The following is a 13,909-nucleotide window of genomic DNA, read 5'->3' as shown; positions in this document are numbered from 1 at the left end:
AAAAAAAAAAAAAAAAAAAAAAAAAAAAAAAAAAGAAAGAGAGATTTGAATCTGTGGGTAGTGGGGTCAGGGAATCACACCTTGGCTAGACTGCTTTTTGTTGTTGTTGTTGTTGTTTTTAAATGTATACTCATGTAGGAGCCTTGAAGATGGACTTAAAAGGGGCTGGATTTCTTTGTCCCTCTTTCCTAAATGGCTACATTGAATAAATATCCTTTTTCTGTTTTTCTTTTCTAATTTGGCTCTTTTAACTGACTTGAATAAAGTTATCTAAACCTGGCTTGTTACCGGCCCAGACTGTGACCCTAAGACTGGTGATAATCGCACTATGTTGCCCAGACTGGTCTGAAACTCATCTACCCCAAGCCTTCATCCTGAGTAGCTGGGACTATGGGCATGCCCCTCCCCCGCCCCCAAACAGCTTAATGTCCCCAGACCACCTTAATATTGATGTCACAGATTGTTTCCCCTACACTTGACATGAAAGTATCGATTCTTATCAATTTAAGTATAAATACACACCAGAACTTGGGAAACAGCAATTTGTTCCAAAGAGTGAAGCCTAATGTTTCTGTTTTGAAAAAAATTAGTGGAGTGGAACATTAAGATCATGTTTTGAAATAACCTTGTTACTAAGGAAGGGACAGGCAAGAGAGAGGCTGCTTAGGATGAATATACACGAATATACTTGATAGGCAAAATTATATCGCTCAAATAGGTAACTAGCTCCGGAAATGTCAGAAGTAAAGAAGACTCTAGGTGTAGCTTAACAAAAAATTCCAATGAGAATCACCGCATGCTCCAGAAATTTCATGGCGCAGGGACCTGAGCAAACCTGTTTGTATGTTGTTTGTATCCTGGTTCACAGATGCATCATCAACAAAGACAAAAGGTGAATACAACGCAAAGGCCCACCGATAGATAAAGCAAATATGATACACTCCATATAAGAGAATATTATTCAGCATTCACAGTTACAACATGGATAAATCTTAATAATTTTATGCAAATGAAATAAATCAAACCCAAGGGACAAAATTGTATGACTTTACTTGTTAGAAGGGCCTAGCCTAATCAGATTCATAGGGATGGGAAGTATAATTGTGGTTGCCAGGGTGTGGGGTGGGGTGGGGAGGGATGGGGAATAGTGCTTGGTGGGTGTGGTTTCACTTTAGGTAGATGGGAGTTCTGTGGAGAGACAGCAGTGATAATGTAAATAAATACCACCGAGCTCTGTATTCAAAATGGTGAAAATTGTAACCATTATGGGAATGTCTATTTTTTTAGTTTTGTAATTATTTAATGAGTAATTTTTGAGACAGGGTCTCATATAGCTCAGATTGCCCTTGAGGTCTTTGTGTAGCCAAGAACTTCCAGTCCTTTTCCCTCTATCTACTCTTGGTTTATGCAGTGCTAGGGATCAAACCCAGGGCTTTTTGCATGTTAGTCAAGCGAATAGAACTCTACCACCCCACCCCATACACCAACTACCCTTAAAAGGGTAAAACTTCCCAGAGAAACCCCTTCTGAGACTATGTGGGAGTCAGCTAATGTAGCAGCAGTGTAGCCAGGCAGGAGCCACACACCTGCAATTCCCGTATGAGAGAACCTGAGGCAGGAGGATGGGGAGTCACAGAGCACCCTGGGCTACACTGGGAGGCATCCTGGGCTACACTGGGAGACTCTATCTCAAACTAATCCAAAGAGAACATTAGCAAAAGGCTCCATGGGAACCTAGAGCCATAGTTGCAGTTAACTTGGGTCTACATCCCCACCAAGACACATGAGCGATCTATGATCCTTAGCTCCAGCCTTGGCCACGCTTCAGTTCTGGCTCCTAACTACAGAGAAGAGAAAAACATTTTGGATTTAGAAGACACTGAGACAGACTGTCCTGTTGAATAAGATTTATTCAGAGGGTAATTAACACTATAAACAGACAGACAGTCAGACATGATGGGAACTCTAAGGAGAGTTCAGGCCCATGTGGCCTAGTGGGGTGGTAATGTCCCTTCTCAGAAGAAGGAGAGAGGGTCTATGTCATGTGATTGATGGATCCTTTATACAGTGCTGGCAGCCAGGCTGTCTCTGATTGCTGGGTGACAAATGGGACTGAGGAGAGTATATTAGCCTGGGAGCTGTGTGAAAATCAGCTGTGAGGGAGGGGAGAGACTCAGCTGTAAATGAACATGACCTGGGCAGCAGCCTGAGCTGGCTTAGGATCTAACGATGAGCACCAGAGACAGAAAAGCTAAGAGAGGAGAGAAACCCTGGTTTAGTGTCTTCCCAGCCTTTCAGAGTTTTGTAGCTAAATATTACCAGTAGTAAAACATATGAGCCGGGCGTGGTGGCGCACGCCTTTAGTCCCAGCACTCGGGAGGCAGAGGCAGGCGGATTTCTGAGTTCAAGGCCAGCCTGGTTTACAAAGTGAGCTCCAGGACAGCCAGAGCTATAAANAGAAACCCTGTCTCAAAAAACCAAAAAAAAAAACAACAAAAAAAACAAAAAAAAAAAACATATGAACTCGGGGTTCTACAGTTTTACTCTCTGGAGACAGAGTGTACGGCTCTTGTAAGACTTTGGAGGTTTCTTTGAAGTCCTGTGTTCCATCTGAAATATTTATGTCCATTTCCCTTCTAGATCGTGATGTATTTATCTTCATCCCATTTTAAAAAATGTAGCAGATCCGGCTAACATCTAAGTGTTTACACTAGACAACAGAGATGAAATGGGAGACGAACGAGACAGGGTCCCAACCTCTCACAGATGACCTCTCACTGGCCTTGGCATTGCCTACTCTCACGCAGACCACAGGATCCAGACCTCGGCTCTCTGCTCCAAGCTTGACAAACTGGCCTGGGAGACAGGGGTCGGGGTATGTGTGGCTGGAGAGCTCTCCTGGCCTGTGTGTTCAGCAATGAGTCAGAGGGCTGCACCCCTGCAGTCTCCTGGGCAGAGGGCACCCTGCAGACCTTGTTGCGCGTTTCTTTGTAGGTCCTCTCTCTCTCCAATCTGTTCCTGAGAACCGTGGCTCCTATGTACATAAATTATTCCTAACACCCCGGGAACCTTTACCTTCCTCTGTGAACTTATTTATGCTTGGAGACTGGGCATGCTCAGAGATGATCCCTGTTAACCTCAGATTTGTTATGGTCAGATATCTGGGTTCCACTCTGTTCTCCTTTTAATCATTAACGTTTATGAAATGCTCCAAATATGCCACACACAATTAGGTGCAACGGTTCATTGACCCCCGGGGAATTTAACCAGGCAGTTCAGTAATTGTTAAAAGCCAGGCTCTGGAGTCCCGTTCGTCTGTCCCACTAACCAGCCCTGTGGCTTCAGGAGAGTGATGACTCCCATCTGAGCCTCCCCCTTCCCCATCTTGTTTTCTCCTATAGAAAATAGAAGAAGAAAACTATCTAGCGGCTAAGAAGATGAGAGGATTCATTTCCAACACCAGATGCAAGTGCTCTTTTTCTTTAAGGTGTGTGTTTTATCTTCAACTTACAGATGGGGAAAGTGAAGCTTAGAGATGTCAACTCTTACAGTCACACTAAAAGGGAGGTGCAGAGATGGGTTTAGAATTCAAGACTTTAGATGCTTCAGTGGGTGGTCTGGACAGTTTCCCCCTGCTTCTCAGGCAGAGCATTAACAGGATTTCAGGCTTTTGAGAGCAGCACCTCATTAGAGCAATTTCTTTCACCTGATCTTTTGGCTTTAACTCTGAGACCACTGAGCTGGCAGCATGCTTTGCCAGCTATTGCTACAATCGTGATACTCCGTGGCTTGCATTAGGGTTGTGGTATCTCTGAGAAACCTCACTCTTCTTGGAGTAGAATGCTATGAAATGAAGAAAAACAATTGTATAACAATACTAACAAGATCCATAATTATATATAAGTCATTTACCAATGGTTTCTTGATTCCATTTATCTATTTGCTATATTATCAGCCAAGTATGGACCATCAAGATACACCATCCACCCAGGCAATACTGGGTCTTTAGCCTATAAATCAACCAAGCCTCCAATGCCTTCTGAAATCCAGTATTTGATGGTGTAGTTTCAACTACTGCCGAAACCATGGAAATGGACAGCTCAAAGAAAGCTCACTCACTGAGCATGCTCATGTCAATATGACCCAGATCAAGAGACAGAATAGGGGCTGGAGGGATGGCTCAGTGGTTAAGGGGTATTGACTGCTCTTCCAGAGATCCTGAGTTCAATTCCCAGCAACCACATGGTGACTCACAACCATCTGCAATGGGATCTGATGCCTTCTTCTAGTATGTCTGAAGAAAGCAATGGTGTACTCACATACATAAAATAAATAAATAAATAAATAAATAAATCTTAAAAGAGAGAGAGAGAAAGAAGCAGAGAATAGTTCTCAAAATGGCCACTCCATGGTTGGCTCTTCACTATACCCTCCAAAGATAAGCTCTCCAGACTTCTAAACTATGCTTACCTGCTTATCTAAACCTCAAGTGTTTATGTAGTTTTCATCTGCTATGCTTTGAGTGTGCCCTCAGAAGTTGATATTATGTATTGGCCAGACCCCCAACCCCTATAGCTGTAGCCATTTTGTTCCATGCCTGCCAGCTAATTCACATTGTTGCTGTAACATGCCTGCCAGTCACTGACACAGAGAAGTGACTTGGCTCAAGGACATGCTGACCACACACCCTGTTTTGTTCTCTATGCTCTGAATGGGCAGTATGAGGTTTGCTAATTAATCTTAAGACATTCCACAAAGGTTTATGTGGGACCCATCAAATCAAAGGTCTGTATCAACTGTTATGTCTAAAATATCTTGGGTCAGAGCTAACCACAGGGCAGCCCTTCCTGCAGTTATGCAGAGCTCACTGTGATTTTTGTGGGTAACACTGAAGAATGCTACTAGTAAGCCAAAATGTTGTGATTATAATACTCATGCTCTGTTATCTGAATCTTCTGAAATTCCCCTGTTTGCCACCCATCCACCACCTCCCTTGCCTTACCCAGGACCAAGCAGCTTAAAGGTTAGCTGATAATACTTTGCCTAGTGAGCCATCTGCTCCCCTCCTTGCCCTTTAAACTTTTGAACCTGGTTTTCCCTATAAAAAGTCTACCCTGAGAGCAGACTGGTGCCACAATTAGGCTTTTCCTTCTCGTGGACCTGGACGTCCAGTATTATGGTATGTGTTCAATAAACTTTTCTTGCTTAACTGAGATTGGTGTATTCGTGGTTGGTATGGAAATTTCCTGAACCCCACAATTGGAAATGCAATCCTCAATGTTGCAGTGTTGAGAGATGGGATCTTTAAGAAATGAGCTGGCCTACAATTGACCAGCTCTGAGTAGGTTAATGTCATTAACCTGGAGTGCATTCGTCGCTGCAAGAATAGGTTCCTAAGAAAGATGAGTTAGTCGCCGTCCCCTGTGCCTCCAATGCATGTGCCCTCTTGCCCTTCTGTCTTCTGTCATGGGGTGAGGCAGCAAGAAATCCCTCCCTTTGACCTTGGACCTTAGGGACCTTCAGAACTGTAAAACAAATTCTATTCTTCAAAGAGGTATTCAGTCTTGAGTTTTCAGTTATGGCGGCACAAAATGGATTAACAGAGCATGCTTTTATGTGACTTCTTCCACCAATATTTGTGGAATTTGTCTAACTGGGTTCTGTTTGATTCATGCCATTTGCTGAATGATACTACATTCTAGCATAGTTTATACATGATTAGTAATGACTAGTATGAAGGACACTGCCATAGTTAGAATTATATATGTCTTTGTCAGGGTTTCTATTCCTGCACAAACATCATGACCAAGAGGCAAGTTGTAAAGGAAAGGGTTATTCAGCTTACACTTCCACATTGCTGTTCATCACCAAAGGAAGTCAGGACTGGAACTCAAGCAGGTCAGGAAGCAGGAGCTGATATAGAGGCCATGGAGGGATGTTTCTTACTGGCTTGCTTCCCCTGGCTTGCTTAGCTTGCTTTCTTATAGAACCCAGGACTACCAACCCAAGGAAGGTACCACCCACAGTGGGCCCTCCCCGACCCCTTGAGAAAATGCCTTACAGCTGGATCCCATGGAGGCATTTCCTCAAGGGAGGCTATACACACACACACACACACACACACACACACACACACACACACACACACATATATATCAGAACCTTGGAAACACTGGGTCTGGGCTGGAGAGATGGCTCAGTAGTTAGAGCACTGACTGCTCTTCCAGAGGTCCCAAGTTCAATTCCCAGTAACCACATGGTGGCTCCCAACCATCTGTAATTGGATATGATGCCCTCTTCTGGTGTATCTGAAGACAGCCATAGTGTACTCAACTCCAAAGAAAGAAAGAAAGAAAGAAAGAAAGAAAGAAAGAAAGAAAGAAAGAAAGAAAGAAAGAAAGAAAGGAAGGAAGGAAGGAAGGAAGGAAGGGATAGAGAGAGAGGGTGAAAGAAAGAAAGAAAGAAAGAAAGAAAGAAAGAAAGAAAGAAAGAAAGAAAGAAAGAAAGAGCCTGAGTTCCAAAACGGTTATCACAGTCTCTATCCAGACTGAACTCTAAAACTTACATATTTATACATGTCACCTGTGTGTTTACTATGTGTCAAAACCAAGTCAGATGTAAAGACTAGAGGCCTTTAAATGTTATAGAATATTAGAAAATTTGATCACATTGTAAACCCTAAAATTGTGAACTGGAAAAATCTCATTGTGGTGTGGCTCAGCCCTAGCACACATTCTTAACCCAAGAGCTAAATAAAGTCAACCCTAGGTCAAGAGGTGGAACAAGTAACTAGCCAACAGGGAGTGAATATGAGAAAATCCTTCTGGGATGTCGGTGAAGTAGGAAGGTCAGCTGGGAGCTTTCTCTGCTAACCAGTTTTCACCTCAGAACCTGTCTCCTGAGTCTTTTTTGGAAAAATTGAATGGCTTGGGTTTTTTGTTTGTTTGTTTGTTTGTTTGTTTGTTTGTTTATAAAACAACATTTAAGAATTTCACAGCCCAGTTAGAAAGGCAGGAAGACAAATAAGTAATGACAATATACTTTAATGTCTGAGATAACTAGAGGTTTCTTAAAACTACATAAATAGTATAATCTTCTAAACATTCAATTTTAACAAAAAGTGTGAGCCTGTACCAGGGACCACTCCCCTGGGATTCTCAGAGGTGCCCTTCTGGAGCCTTTAGACAGATTAAAGAGTCACTCTTTCAAAGACTTTCAGTGCTCAGTCAGTTGACAAGATCCCTTTAGGCATCAAAGAAATGTCAATACTATTCCCCAGAGGCCTACCTTCCAGTGCATTCCCCTTAAATGCCCTCAGCGCTTTTAATTTCTTACTTATTGTCTCTCAGCTCTCCACCCGCTGGGCTTTAAGGCTTTAATTATCCCATCTATCAGCGAATAACCCCCACATCGTTAATTCTATGCAGTCCCCTCCTAGAATGACATGTGAGCACCTCAATTTTAAATATCTATCAAATACACTAGCAGAGCCATCAACAGGCTTATAATACCGGGAAGCCAGGCTGTCCCTAGCCCTATCAATCACTCAGGCTAGGAGCCATTTTAAATCCTTTCTTCCCCCTCCATGTCCAGATCTTTCTGATCTGACACTCATTTTTTTCATACTGCTTTGTCTTCTAAAACATGCCTGAGAATATGGTTCTGAGTATCCTGATTCTTAGCTTAAGTACAATGCTGGCGAATGTTCTGTCAACCTGACACAAGCTATAGCCCTCCGAGAGGAGGAACCTCACTCGAGAAAATGTCTCCATAAGATTAGGCTGTAGAAAGTCCTGCAGGGCATCTTCTTAATCAGTACTGGGGAAAGGCTCAGCCCATCGTGGGCAGTGCCATCTCTGGGCTGGTGGTTCTGGGTTTTAAAAGGAAGCAGGCTGAGCAAGCTATGAAGAGCAAGCCAGCAAGCAGCACCCCTCTGCAGTCTCCGAATCAGCTCCTGCCTCCAGGTTCCTGCCCTACTTGAAGTTCTGCCTTGACTTCCTTCAGTGATGAAGTGATGAGGAAGCCTAAGCAGAATAAACTGTTTTTTTTTTGTTTTTTTTTTTCAAGTTGCTTTGGATGGTGGTGTTTCATCACAGCAATAGTAACCCTGACAAGTGCCATCCATGTTCACTGTTACCCACAGTAGTCAAAGGCATCCTCTAACTGTTGTCATGGACTACAATGTGCCCAGTTTTGCAATGTACTATAGGCTAGCATTCTGTATTTGTGTTTACTTCTTGTGGATGGAGTGAACAGAAACAGAACTGGCAACAAGATTTTGTCCACAATCTAGGTCCTTGCTAACCTCTCTGGTCTCATCTCCCACATCCTGTTATCAAATGATTGACATTTCCCCCACACACTGAGCCTTTCTCGTTGCACAGGGGTCAAGCTCTGCCACCAACCTTAAGTGAATTCCTTTTTTCTACCTGGCAATTTTTTATACTTCTTTTGATTAAAGAAAAACCAAAAAAAAAAAACAAAACACAAACAAAAATTCAAGTTTAGCCTTCTTGGGTAGATTCTCCGGGTTTTTAGCATGGACTTTGCCAGTTGAGCCAGTGTGACTCATAATTCAACTCTATTATATACTTTCCCCTCTATTATGTGTCTCCTCCATAATGAACATATAATCTACTCTATTATGTGTTCCCTGTGTAACTCATAATCGCCTCTATTATGTGATTTCACTATAACTTATAATCTACTTCTATTATGTTGCCATCACACTGGAGAACATCTTTTGATTTATATGTTTACTTCCTCTGGTAGTTTATAAGTAGCTTGAGGCTTATTCTCTATTTTCCCACTATCTGGTACAAAGGGGGCATAAGAAAAGGCTCGGTGAACCAAATCCAATACAATAATTTACAGCAGGGATGGGCTAGGTCATACTGCTGTGATAAATGACTTAGCAGAAAAGTTTGCGTGTTGTTCAGACTGCTGTCAGTCTGGCTGATGAATGCTACTTATCAACATGTGTGTCTGTGATTACTCTGAAGAACTGTGTGCTCATGAACACACACATATTTTTTTAAAAAAAGATGTATGATGTAATACATTATAGTATACACTAAGTTGTTCTTAACAAAGTGTAACTATAATTTAGTGGAATTAATTGTGTTCACAGTTATAGAATACAATCACCACTATGAGGAGTCAGAAAACCTTTATAACCCCAGATGGAAATACCCTCCTTACTGCGCAGTCACACCTACCCTACTTCCCCTAGCAGCACACAGCTAGCTATCGGCTTTCCCTCTTCTGAGCATTTCATATGAACGGACTTACATATTAATGTCCTTCTGTGTCTAACTTCTTCACTAGTGTAACATTGTCGACATTCATCTGTGTTGTGGCATATATCTGTACTTTGTTCTCGTTGATGGTCAAATACTATCTCATTTTATATACATCATTTTACTTACCCACTAATCAGCTTATAGATAACAGTCTTCCTGTACTTGGCAGATTGCAGCTGAGGATGCTATGAATACTTGTGTTGTAGTGAATGCATATTTTCTCTTTCAGGTGTACACGCCGGAGCAGAACTGCTGGCTTCCATGACAGTTCCTTTCTGGAGACATCGTCTTAGTCTACCCAGGCTGGCCTGGCACTCACAGTGATCCTCCTGCCTCTGCCTCCCAAGTGCTGGGGTCAAAGGTGTGCATCTCCACACATTTAATTCACTGTGGATCCATCCAATGTTTCCCAAAGTGTCTACGCCATTTCAGATCCCCTCCAGCATCAGTATACGCGTGTCTATCTCCCTACAGCTTAATCACCACTTGATATTTCCCACTAAGAAATGAGAAGATGGCTGAAGAGATGGCTCAGTGGTTAAGAGATGGCTGCTTTCCCAGAGGTCCTGAGTTCAATTCCCACATGGTGACTCAAAAGCATCTGTAATTCTGGCATGCAGGTGTACATGCAGATAGAACACGCGACTACATACAGGAGGAAGAAATAAAGCAATTACTGTCACTGTTATTAGAATTTATGTGTGCTTTCTTCTTAATACATTCACACCATTCCTCATGTTTTAGTAGCTAAAGCAAGTCATGTGATGACAGGAATCGTTGAGACAGGTGGAAGATACAGTCTTGTCACATGCAAAGGAGGGGAGGAAGGCTAGAGATATGGGAAAGAGCCCCAGTGACAACTGCATAATTGCTATCCAGGGAGGTGAGTGGCATCAATACGGCTCATTGCTTATCTGCAAGTCCATGAGCACAAGGCAGTGTACTTAGTAGCTCTTACTTAAACACTGCAGAGTCTCCAGAAACAAATAAGCAGAAAATCACCGAGATGGCTGCAGTGGTGAATAGAAGGGACACAGGAAGGGAAGAAAATAACCCAGTAACAAACTCAAACCGGTAGCTAGATGTGGGTGCATTCCTTTCTATCCTCAGCACTCAGAAATCTGAGACAGGGGTATCAAGAGTTCTGGGCTAGCCTAGGCTATGTATCAAGACCCTGTCTCAAAAACATGAACTATAACCAGAGAAATTATTGGGTAAGTAAAAGTATTTGCCAAGAAAGCCTAGTGACCTACGTTTGTCCCCAGGGTCCACATGAAAAAACTTGGTGTGTGAACACACAGCTGTCATCTCACCACTTTGCCGCTATGGAAGGTAGAGACGGGAGACTTGCCCAAAAGCTCACAGGCAAGCTAGCCTAGAATACAACACAGCAAAGAGGAGAAACGAGAGAGACGTCGAGCAGAGTAGAATAAAACCAAGTCTGAAAGTTGTCCTCTGGCCTTCACACAGCACATGGTGGCACACACACACCCTTTTTTTTTTTTTTTTTTTTTTTTCTGATTAAAAGCAAGCACAGAACAGCCAGTGATGATCTCTTTATAAGTAACTGCAGCTTTACATTTGGTTAGCTAAAGTAACTAAATAAACTAAATATTTTCTGATGAAATTACAAAATCGACTTTTAAAATATGGGAATAAAAACCTTTGTGGAGAGATTTTTACCAAAAGGGAACATTTCATGTAAGCAAACTTCATGTTACCCAGCAACCCTCTTCTGGACTGACCCCTAATGGGGTAATTGCAGTTGGCAGCTGGCACAACCTTGAAATGATCCGTTTGTTTTTCTTGCTCTGCAAAGTGTAGAGGTCACTGCAGATAATAAAGAATCCGGAGGCCGCTCATTATTTTCTGGAGTATGATAACGTGGTCTCATGGCCTGGAAATTTTCTTTTTAGCCCTCTTGACATTGACCCCGTGAACAAAGTTGGGTCATACTAAATGCACATTTCAAAGCCTAAAGATATTTACAGTTTGGAAATTAAAGTAACCTCTATGAGGATGTGAGGGGTGGATAAGCGTTGTGTACTTTACCCACTGTGTAATAAACAAACAATAAACAAACATTCGATATTAATATGAGTTTGAAGCTCAGATCCACCAATACTAGTTACATATTGTAGACACTTGTTAATTTAGAACAAAGAGGCATTTAGATGTGTGAGGGTTGAATTAGCATGTGTGCTATAAGTGTATATATATGATATACATGTATATAGCTTAAAACAACATAGGGCACATAGTGAACATCACATATGTCCTGACTTTGATGGATTCTCTCTTTCTCTATTGAGAAATAACTTTCTTTTCCACTCCCTTGACTAGAAGTATCCTACCCTGTGCCTCTATAATGTCCTCCCCATGTCTAGACAGCTTTGAAAGGGAATTAGAAGTTTTTGCTTAATGGCCTGTGTCCCTCACTAGCTAGCAGTCTGGGGCAGGTAGAGGCTTGGTCAGTCTTCCAGCAAATCCTGGTGTTAGATGACTTGCTTGTGTGCGCTCTGAAACTGTACAAGGGAATGTGGAGAGGGAAGTAATTTTCTGAGATTTCCCAGGACTTTGCAGAGGTTTGGAGGCAGGGGTGGGGAGAGAAAACTGCTGAGTCATAGCATGCCTGTTAAAGATCAGATTATTTTAGCTGGCCTGGCGAGTTGTAATCTCACTGCTTGGGCATGTAGCTGCTTGGGCTGCTCCACTAGGAAGCAAACAAACACAGCTATTCATTGTATGATCTTTCAACTCTGGCGAGCAAAGAGATTCACTTGAACTCGTGTCAGAAAGGAAAGAGGTCATGGAGGGTTTAGGAAAATGCAGAACGCACCTCCCAATCCGAGGGCAGGAACATAGCTGGGTGTCTGAGGAAATGTCATGAGTTAAGGTGACCTTGGACTCCTCTCAGGTCCACAGGAACACTAGCTATCCCTGACTCTTCAGGCTGCCTCTCTTTACGGCTTTATTCTTTGGGAAAAGTCTCTTACCCCTAACCCCATCTCTCTCCCTCTCTCTCCCTCTCCTCACCCCTGTGTGTGATATATATATATATATCACACATATATATATCACATATATATATATATATCACACACACACACACATATATATATATATATATATATATATATATATATATCACACAGGAAGCTAATTATATCCTGAGGACTCTGGAACAATTAGAACAATCAGTAATTAATCCACAGATTCATAATCCTATGACCTCATAAGGAGGAAATGCATCATTAGGGATAAAGCCTTTGACAAAGTATCTAATCTCTTGTCCCTTGTCTCTGAGTCCTGGCTTCCCCACTGGCTGCCATGAGATGACAACACTGTTCTACCAAACCCATCATATATATATATATGAAAGAGAGAGGGAGAGAGAGAGAGCACTCAGTTCCATCTGCACCCTGAAAATTACTAATTTCGTAGCCATCAGACCTGACTTCCAGGAGTGAATCTGATTGTCCCAAATGGGGCCAATGTCTCTATTGATCTAATTGATAATCTCTAATTGTTTCTTCCAAGCATGGTTATGGAATAGGGCCACTGTGGAATAGGGGGCAGCCACTCTGTGTTATGGTTTGGATGTGAAGGGCCCTGCAAAAGGCTCATGTGGTGAAGGTCTGGTCCCCAGCTGGTGGTTCTAATCACTGGAAGCTAATTATATCCTGAGGACTCTGGAACAATCAGTAATTAATCCACAGATTCATAATCCTATGACCTCATAAGGAGGAAATGCATCATTAGGGATAAGCCTTTGACAAAGTATCTAATCTCTTGTCCCTTGTCTCTGAGTCCTGGCTTCCCCCCTGGCTGCCATGAGATGACAACACTGTTCTACCAAACCCATCTGCCATGGATTTCTGCCTCATGAGTGCCCCGAGTCTGCCAGTGAAACTACCTGACCATAAGCCAAAAGTAATCTTTGCTCCTTTAAAATGGTTTCTCTCAGGCGTTGGTCACAGCAGTGAAGCACTAGCCTGGGGGTATAAAGAGCGTATCTCGTGATGGTCCCTAATGCTATGAAAGCTCAGTTGATGACCATAGCATGAAGTCCTTCTTGTTGGACCTAGATACAACCATCAGTGGGCAGTCATGTCTAAGGTAAGTACTATTACAAGAGCTTTCTACAGGCACCACACAAGAACTCTTTCAAAATCTCAGGCGCCCCCTGCTTTTGCTTAACTGGTATCTATGGATAACAAAGGTTATCTTCAGCATTTTCTAAGATTGTAACCACTCAAACAAGATGCTCTGGACAAAGTGCTTGCCCAGAGGTGTCACTTCATGCACGAACTGACACTAACTTCTGCTTGAGTTCTCCAAAATGAGTGAATCCAGTTTTCAAAATCTTTACAAATTACTCCCTTTTTTTCCCCCTTTGAAGCCCTTCCTTCCTCATCCCTTTTGGAATACACATATCATTTTCTGTCCCATGAAAGCTTGCTATTCCGAAGTGTTGTGAATATCATTTTTCTTTGGAGTTATTTTAACGGAGTATAAAGTTCATAGACTAACCACTGGCTTCGGTAGATTTTGAGAGCTGTTCTCTCTCTCTCTCTCTCTCTCTCTTTTTTTTTTTTTTTTTGTTT

This window comes from Mus caroli, chromosome 19 (assembly GCF_900094665.2).
Source record: "Mus caroli chromosome 19, CAROLI_EIJ_v1.1, whole genome shotgun sequence".
Taxonomy (NCBI): Eukaryota; Metazoa; Chordata; class Mammalia; order Rodentia; family Muridae; genus Mus; species Mus caroli.
This window is presented reverse-complemented; position numbering follows the sequence as displayed.